This window comes from Rattus norvegicus, chromosome 13 (assembly GCF_036323735.1).
Source record: "Rattus norvegicus strain BN/NHsdMcwi chromosome 13, GRCr8, whole genome shotgun sequence".
Lineage (NCBI taxonomy): Eukaryota > Metazoa > Chordata > Mammalia > Rodentia > Muridae > Rattus > Rattus norvegicus.
In genome coordinates, this window is record NC_086031.1 from 15,324,919 (window position 1) to 15,334,846 (window position 9,928).

The following is a 9,928-nucleotide window of genomic DNA, read 5'->3' on the forward strand; positions in this document are numbered from 1 at the left end:
TTTTTATCCATCATGCTAATCTTGACAATCTCCCTTATTTTGTCATAGGCAAGATGTTCAGGAGTTCTTCACCAGTAAAATTTTATTTTAGATAACTTGGACCTAGAATATAACTCTTCTTTTCATGTTGGAACAAATGTAAAATCTTCTCCCCAGCATAACATAACTACTCTCTTTCATTGTGGAATTAAGACGTTTATAAACCAATCTAATTCAGTGGTCAATTTTAAATCCAGTGTATCTTAGCAGTTGTCCTAATTGTCTCATTAACTTTTACAAAATTTAAAAATAACATTGTACATTTAAAACTATCTTTGGGATATATCATACTCCTTTCTGTTCTACTAACATTTCTCTTAAAATCCTGCTAGGTATTTTTATAATGGCTGAACATGAAAAAGAGTAAGTATACATTGAATAGGCTTCATGCCATAAGGTCCATAAAATTTTTGTATAATAAGGGACTTATACGTCTGAGCATCATCAAAAAGCTGAGGTAAGACTTCATGGTGGTTATGCTTCATTCTTACTTATCTGCAATTGGTATTACGTAGACACCTGGTGGAGGATGGAAACCAGAACAGTGTGTATCTATGCTTGTTGCTAAAGAAAATCAACTAGAGAAAAATCCAACCACTCTCCTGCTCTTTTATATCCCGTGAGGTACGACTAATTTTTTCAATTTTTCATATTAATAGATCTGTAAAACCCATTTTTAAATATATACAAATAAATATATGAATATATAAATTATATATGCATATATATATATATATTCCAACCAGTTGTCGAGGTTCAAATTCTCAGGATCAGAAGCAGATGAATTCTATGAATTCAAGGCTTGTTTGTTTTATGTAGAAAGTTCCAAGGCAACCAAGGCTACACATTTACATTTTGCTACCCCTCCAAAATTAAATCCCAAAAACTTCTTGTGTGTTGACTGTTAACTTAAAATTACAAACTTAAAAATTTGCTTCCTTACTTTTATAGCAGAAATCCTGGGCAATGGGCTAGGATACATTAGTCATTAAAGATTTGTTATGCAAATATGATTATAGCTTAGAACCAACATGGAAAATCTGCACACATGTGTAAATTCTAGTATTAGTAATGTCAAAAATACAGGCAAACACTGTTGTTTACTGGCATGTCAATTTAGTAAAATGTTTCAAAATCAGTGAAGACTCTGAATAAAAAGTAAGGTGGAGGGCTCTGTACGATGGCTCAGAGAGTTTTTGTTCTGAATCTCTAACAACCAGAGTTTAATCTCAAGAATCAACAATAAAAGAAGAGAACCAAGTCCTAGAATTATTCTCTACCTCCTCATGTGCTGACCAGGCAAATATCTGCACTCTCTCTCTCTCTCTCTCTCTCTCTCTCTCTCTCTCTCTCTCTCTCACACACACACACACACACACATACACACACACTCATACCGTAACACACAGGCAAATTAATAATAATGATTAATAAACATTTTAATTATTTAATAAGATAATGATTGAGTAAGACACCTGACATCAATCTTTGACCTTTACCTGTATGCCTACATACACATCAAAACACATTACACATGTACAAACACATACACATCAACACATATTAACACATGAAAACATCAAAACAAAACACAATGAAATATAAATAGGAAAGAGTCTTTGTCTGATACATGTTTGAATGTTAGTAAAAATATTTTGATACTCCTCATCAAATTCTGCTATGAACTATTGATGACTACATTAGATAATTTAATAAAAATGTGTGCTCAGTTATTTAGGGTTAAAATGTCACAATGATTGTGATTGACACTAAATACATGAATAAAGCTGGTAAGGCAAACAGAGAAGAATGCTAAAATTTATTAATTTTGAGTAATATATCTCTTTTTACCAATATCATTATAATGTTATAATAATCTATAATTAAACTATGAAATTAATGTTCCTTTTTAATTTTCCACCTTCCACAGCTAATGTATCATCTAAGACATGCCTGTCTTACTCTCTGAATTGATTCTCAAATCCCCCTTCTCCATCACTGCAGTCACAGTCTTAGCTAAACCCTCATCCTAGACTGTACAGCTACAGTAATCAGTTTGTAATGGTTTTTTTGTAGTTATAATTATATTTGCATAAATGTCTGTAAATACCTGCAGGGTCAAAAAGTACTTGTCCTAGAGCTGGGGTTGCAGGTGATTGTGGATCACCCCATGTGAGTTTAGGTACCAAGCTCAGATCCACTGCAAGAGCACTATCAACTGCTGTACAATATCTCCATGCCCAGTGAAGATTACTTCCCATGGAGGTTAAACAAAAAGCGCCAGTTAAGTAAGACCTCTGTACAGCACTAACACAGGAGATCCAAAATCTCAGATACAGTGAATTTCGTCTTGGTATAATGGGATCTAGAATAACAATAGAAAGAAACCTCTACCCATTTCCATAAAGGAATTTCTATATATGGTTAACTAAAATGGAAAGACCCATTCTAGCATAGTTGGCACCATTCAATAGGCTGAGATTCTGGAGTAAATACAAAGGAGAAAGTGAACTGAGCACTAGTTTTCATCTCCCTGTATTTTCTGACTACAGCAGCAAGTACCTTTTATTAAGTCATCTCTAAAGCAACATCTTACACCTACATTGAAAGGTTTTTTTAATTTATGTATATTAATTTATCTGCATACATTTGTAGGTACATGTGTATGGAGGCCATAGGACAACTCTGGGGACTGAATTCTCTTCTGCAACCTTGTATAATCCAGAAATTAATTCAGGTTTTCAGTTATTAATTTATACAAAATGCTTGCTAGGATTTTCATGTTTTTCTTTACAATTTTATTAGGAGACAATAAACGTGCTTGCAATATTATGTCTATTTATAATGTAACGATCAGTAGATTTAGCTTTGGTAAAGAATCCTGGGACATCATTATTTGAGAAACAAGTTGTGTGTTATTTATTTTACCTTTGGGCTTCCCAGACCCACTTAGATCATATAAACTTGAGCCCAAAATTGTGTGAAGGTAGGTTTGTGGTTATGAATTCCAAGAGAAGGGCCTGTTTATCTATCAACTAAGTTATTTATTTTATATTTAAAGTGAAAGCTATACTCGTACCCTCTTAAATATAGGTAAGGGTAGGTAAGGGAGTTCAGAGGCCCCTCCTTGAACAAGCTCCAGCCAGGATCCCAGGCTTCTTCTTGTTTGGGTGTTTTAATGGACAACTAGATCTACTCTTAGACTCTTCTGAATCTATTTACGAAGAATTGTACACCTGAACTAGAAAAGCAAGCTCCTTTTCTCAACCCTTGATATCTAATGACATTTGTCTCAGTTGTTTTCCACTCATTTTCTAATCCCACCAGTTAGCTCAGGTTTACTTCTTATCTCTATTGTATTAAGAATTCCAATTAATGCAGAAAATGTTTGGCCCAAAACTTTCCCTATCTCCAGGAAATGCTGGAAAAAATGATGAAGCAGACTGAGGGAATGGCCAAACAATACTAGGCCCAACTTGAAACGCATTTCATGGGCAAGAACCAATCCCTACTCTGTTATGTTTGTAGATGGGAGTCTAACATTACTGTCCTCTGAGAGGGTTCAAACAGAAGCTGACTGAAACAGATCCAGAGATACATCCCCGATACATTCTTGCTGCTGAAAAATCCTTAACACCAAAATTTTCATGTTTCTTTATTTACACACTCATTTTCTTGCTAGTCTTCTAACCTAAAACTGTCTTAAAATTTTCAGTTTGCTTAATTTTTTTTGTTTCGCAAATCATATTTAATCTACTCTCACAGGTCAAACCATAGGAACAACCAATTTCCTTTTATAAATAAGCTCTTACTGCCTATCCCAGATACATAGTTAACATGGTTATTTTTCTTCAGCCATCCAAAGCAGATAAATTCTCAACCCTTCCCTGTGTTTTCCTTAACACAAAACAGGTAATTTCTGATTTATAGGCTACCTTCCACTACTAAATTCCTCAGATATTCTTGTTTTCCTAGGATCATAACAAGAGACTGCAATGTGCTCCCAAACAAACTATTACAGTTTTAATACACACGACCTGCAGATCTGCAGATGTCCCCCTGCTTGAGTTCTGCTCCTCTGTTATGATTGCAGGTTTACTGCTACAAAAGAAAAAAAAAAGAAGTACAAAACAAACAAATACACACCGGCGGATCCCGGCCCGCAGCAGCTCTCTGCTCCCAAACCACGTGGGAGAGAGAACTCACCGCCTGATCAGGTGGGCACTCCTGAGGCTGTAGAGCGGAGGAGACCACCAACACTGCTCACCCCTGCCCATATCCCTGGCCCAAGAGGAAACTGTATAAGGCCTCTGGGTTCCCGTAGGGGAGGGCCCGGGAGCGGCAGGACCCCTGCGCCTGAGACACTGCCCGAACCTGAAGGAAACAGACTGGATAAACAGTTCTCTGCACCCAAATCCCGTGGGAGGGAGAGCTGAACCTTCAGAGAGGCAGACACGCCTGGGAAACAAGAAGAGACTGCACTCTGTGCACATCCAGGTGCCAGAGGAAAACACCAAAGGTCATCTGGAACCCTGGTGCACGGAGGCTCCCGGAAAGAGCAGCGCAGATTTTCCCGGTTGCTGCCACAGCGGAGAGGACTTAGGCAGTACCCCAAGAGCAAACTTGAGCCTTGGAACCACAGGTAGGACCAACTTTTCCCCTGCAAGAAACCTGCCTGGTGAACTCAAGACACAGGCCCACAGGAAGAGCTGAAGACCTGTAGAGAGGAAAAACTACATGCCCGAAAGCAGAACACTCTGTCCCCATAACTGGCTGAAAGAAAACAGGAAAACAGGTCTACAGCACTCCTGACACACAGGTTATAGGACAGTCTAGCCACTGTCAGAAATAGCAGAACAAAGTAACACTAGAGATAATCTGATGGCGAGAGGCAAGCGCAGGAACCCAAGCAACAGAAACCAAGACTACATGGCATCATCGGAGCCCAATTCTCCCACCAAAGCAAACACGGAATATCCAAACACACCAGAAAAGCAAGACCTAGTTTCAAAATCATATTTGATCATGATGCTGGAGGACTTCAAGAAAGACATAAAGAACTCCCTTAGAGAACAAGTAGAAGCCTACAGAGAGGAATCGCAAAAATCCCTGAAAGAATTCCAGGAAAACACAATCAAACAGTTGAAGGAATTAAAAATGGAAATAGAAGCAATCAAGAAAGAACACATGGAAACAACCCTGGACATAGAAAATCAAAAGAAAAGACAAGGAGCTGTAGATACAAGCTTCACCAACAGAATACAAGAGATGGAAGAGAGAATCTCGGGAGCAGAAGATTCCATAGAAATCATTGACTCAACTGTCAAAGATAATGTAAAGCAGAAAAAGCTACTGGTCCAAAACATACAGGAAATCCAGGACTCAATGAGAAGATCAAACCTAAGGATAATAGGTATAAAAGAGAGTGAAGGCTCCCAGCTCAAAGGACCAGTAAATATCTTCAACAAAATCATAGAAGAAAACTTCCCTAACCTAAAAAAAGAGATACCCATAGGCATACAAGAAGCCTACAGAACTCCAAATAGATTGGACCAGAAAAGAAACACCTCCCGTCACATAACTGTCAAAACACAAAACGCACAAAATAAAGAAAGAATGTTAAAAGCAGTAAGGGAAAAAGGTCAAGTAACATATAAAGGCAGACCTATCAGAATCACACCAGACTTTTCACCAGAAACTATGAAGGCCAGAAGATCCTGGACAGATGTCATACAGACCCTAAGAGAACACAAATGCCAGCCCAGGTTACTGTATCCTGCAAAACTCTCAATTAACATAGATGGAGAAACCAAGATATTCCATGACAAAACCAAATTTATACAATATCTTTCTACAAATCCAGCACTACAAAGGATAATAAAGGGTAAAGCCCAACATAAGGAGGCAAGCTATACCCTAGAAGAAGCAAGAAACTAATCGTCTTGGCAACAAAACAAAGAGAAGAAAAGCACACAAACATAACCTCACATCCAAATATGAATATAACAGGAAGCAATAATCACTATTCCTTAATATCTCTCAATATCAATGGCCTCAACTCCCCAATAAAAAGACATAGATTAACAAACTGGATACGCAATGAGGACCCTGCATTCTGCTGCCTACAGGAAACACACCTCAGAGACAAAGACAGACACTACCTCAGAGTGAAAGGCTGGAAAACAACTTTCTAAGCAAATGGTCAGAAGAAGCAAGCTGGAGTAGCCATTCTAATATCAAATAAAATCAATTTTCAACTAAAAGTCATCAAAAAAGATAAGGAAGGACACTTCATATTCATCAAAGGAAAAATCCACCAAGATGAACTCTCAATCCTCATCTTCGGTTGGTTTATATACAAGTGTGCAATTTCTAGGCTTGAAAGTAAAATGATGCTATCTGGTGCTGGATAGAGGAGCCTTATTTTTTATTATGGCAGTTTGCTATTTTTGTAACATGGTGATTTGGTTGAACACAATAAAGTACAGTAGTAACTGATCTCCCCTTCTTCCTGGATGAGTGAGCAGATGATTAAATGCTGATGTCAGCATCCTTGAGCATATTCAGATGAGCTTCTGCTTCTGTTGAAAATGATGCTGTGTTTGATTGTGGTCCGAGCCTTTGAAGCACTACTTGGCATCTCCTTCCTTGGAGGTCTCACTGTTTAAACATAACAGATTTGATAGCTTGTTGGTAAGGTGAGGTCCAGCTTGTCTCCACTAGGTCATCTTCATGTGAATCCAGTGGTTATACGGTTTTGTTTTGGGGATATTTCATTTTTTTAATAACGGTTTTACCTGACATTCATGGAGAGAATGAATCCTTAGAACTGTGCCACTAGTGAAAGGAAATCCTTTCTAGAGTATGTTTCTTTACAAAGCTGTGTCACACCGTCCTTTGGGCCCTCTGCTGGAAAGTAGAATCAAGTCTCAAATAATGCCTTTTAAATTGTATCCTCTAGTATTATAGATGTAGGACAGTACTGTATCATACCTCTGTGGATGTAAAATAGCTTGTACCTGCTTTATGATACGTAGTAGTGACCGTGCTTTATCAGAGCTGTTTTAATGATGTTGCTCAGAATGTTTTCTTTCCAGATGATGATTGAGAAGCTAATTTAAAAAAAAATGGTGCCAGGTACCACAAGAGTAACAGAACTGTGCTGTTTTCTCGGGTTTTGTTTTTTTACTTTTTTTTTTAATGGAGTGTGCTGGATGTCTCTACAGTTTTGTTCAGATGACTGCAGAACCTGGAAAAGCTGTTGCTGCTGTTGATGCATAACACACTGCTATTATTGGTCTTTTTATATAAATATAAATATATATATACAGATATATAATTTGAATATTTGGAAACTTTAGCTGTGCTGTCAACTTTGGAAAAAAGTATCCCCGTTTACTGTGTTGAGTTGGCACTGTACAGAAATTAACAGCCATATTGGTCTAGAAATGTTGAACTTAAGTTTTTTCCATTTGTACAGGGGTAACGGACTGTATTAAATATGTAAGGTCTTATCTACGTGGGTTTGATTACAAAAACTAATAAAGTATTCTCTAAATAAAAAAAATATTTCAAAAAAAAATGATCAAGTGTGATAAAATACAGGTAATCACACAGGTAAGAAGCAGGAATCACTGGCCTGCCTATCAAATCTCACAACTCTCAGGCTAATAAAGATTGTATCTCAAAAAGCAAAACAGGAGGCTGGTTCACCATGCAAAGGTATATGCCACCAAGCTTAACAATCCCTAGAATCCACATGGTTGGAAGCTGAGAGCTGCTCCCACAATTTGTCCACTTATCACCAGACACATATCATAGCATGCATGTGTACAAACACAAAATGTAAAAAAAAAGTTTTAAAGATAAGATATACAGTTCTTGAGGAGAAAGACACTGGGGAATAACTGAATACACACACACACACACACACACACACACACACACACACACACACACACACGATTTATTGCTGGTTTTGAGCATTTAAAATGCAGGTTCAGAACAGACACAGATAGGGGGAGATTGCCTTGCTCCAGGCTCTGGAAAGAAGGAAGATGTCTGTAAACAGGAACATGTGGCTCTTGATGGCCTGTTCACTGAGCTGTACCATTTAGAGAACACTGGGCTATAGACATAGAAAAACCTCAAGAATGAGCCCCAGAAAAGGATGTGAAGTCAGTGCCTAGAAATCTGTCAGCAAAGGAACAAGTAAGAGGAACAATAAAATAGTTAAATGAAGCATAATAAAGAGCAAGAAGGGCTTAAATAAATACTCAGTCAATCTCTAGGAGATACTTAAAGAACAGCGGTGCCCCTTGAAGGCTGATAGTGGGGAAAACAACCATGCCATCCTTGAGGGCAACTTCAAAGATGGTGCCAGAGCAGGAAGTTCTGGCTTCCAGACATAGCATCTTTTCTATCAGAATAACCATTTGTTGATTTGTGATTTAGGAAGCAAAATTGAAGACTGTCCCCAAAACACTGGCAAGCAACTCTTGCATGCCTGTGGATGCAGACCTGGCTGGAAGTGGGCCAGCAAGCAAGTGCAGGCTCCTCTGGGATATGCAAGTATGCTATAGTGCTGTAGGCAGGCAAAAACATGCATTGCTCAGCTGCTCTCCCATGGAGACTCAGGTGAAAGTGCCTTCACCATGCCATATGGAAACCCAAGAAACTCAAGAAACCCAGGACCCATTCTTTGCTCCACATACCATTTGAGCTCTGACACAGGGAAAGAAACCCAACAAGAAGGTCCATAGTAGAAAGAAAAGTTAAGCCTTTATGCTTCAGAATTCAAGCTATTGAATACTTCTTCTATATGTTGTCCACATTGCCAGGGTTCTAACACTCTCAGCCACAGAGAAGCCAGGTACCAACCAAATGAATGCCCCTGTAATGTTTCTTTGATGAAAGAAAAAGCTGGTAACAAACTCTTGCCGAGCTCTCCTCACCCAGCCAATGTTCATCCCCATGTACCCAACCCTGTCCCAAGCAGCAAAGAAGTCTCCACGTCTGCCAATTCTAGTAGGGCCCTTATCACTTTCTCGGACCTGAAGCCACATCACAGGATAAAGGGAAAGAACACAGCTAGCACATCCTCTTCCGCAGAATAAATGTGACACTCCTGCTTCCAAGAGAAGCAGAGCATTTGTGCAGAGTGCTTCTCTCTCCAATCTCCAACCTCAGCCAAGTAAATCCAGTGCAGAATTACTCCATGTGTTTCTAGAATATACACCAGGTCAAGTTTCCTACCTTTGTACAGCAAGTTAGGTTGAAGAAAGTGACCTATGTACCCCTACTATCAGCCAAAATATGCTCACCTGCACTTACAAACTGGGGCATGCATCTGCTGCTCACAGATTGGCTGGTGTCTCTGGAAGACAGAAGGATGAATACAACACAGAAGAGTGCTTGGAGGAAATGTAATTTCCCAGCTTTCTTCCATAACAAATAAGGATCCTTTGATTTGAGCAGAAACTTCAGACCATGGGACTTATAATCAAGTAAAGCCTGAATATCACTGTAGAATTGTTATTGTGTTGACTAATTTTATGTCAATTTGGTACCATTTATAGACATTCTGAAGAAATAACTTCAATTAAGAAAGTCCCCACCATCAGGAAGTCGTGGTATAAGACTTTAATACCAGTAATCTAGAGGCAGAAGCAGGCAGATCTCTGAGTTCATGGCCAGTCTGGTCTTCAAAGTGAGTTCCAGAACAGAACAGCCAAGGCTACAGAGAGGAACCCGGTTTATACAAAAAAAGAAAGAAAGAAAAAAGAACAGAGAGAAAAAGTGAAGAGAGAGAACAGAGGGGCGAAGAAAGAGAAAGAAGAGAGAAAGAGAGAGAGAGAGAGAGAGAGAGAGAGAGAGAGAGAGAGAGAGA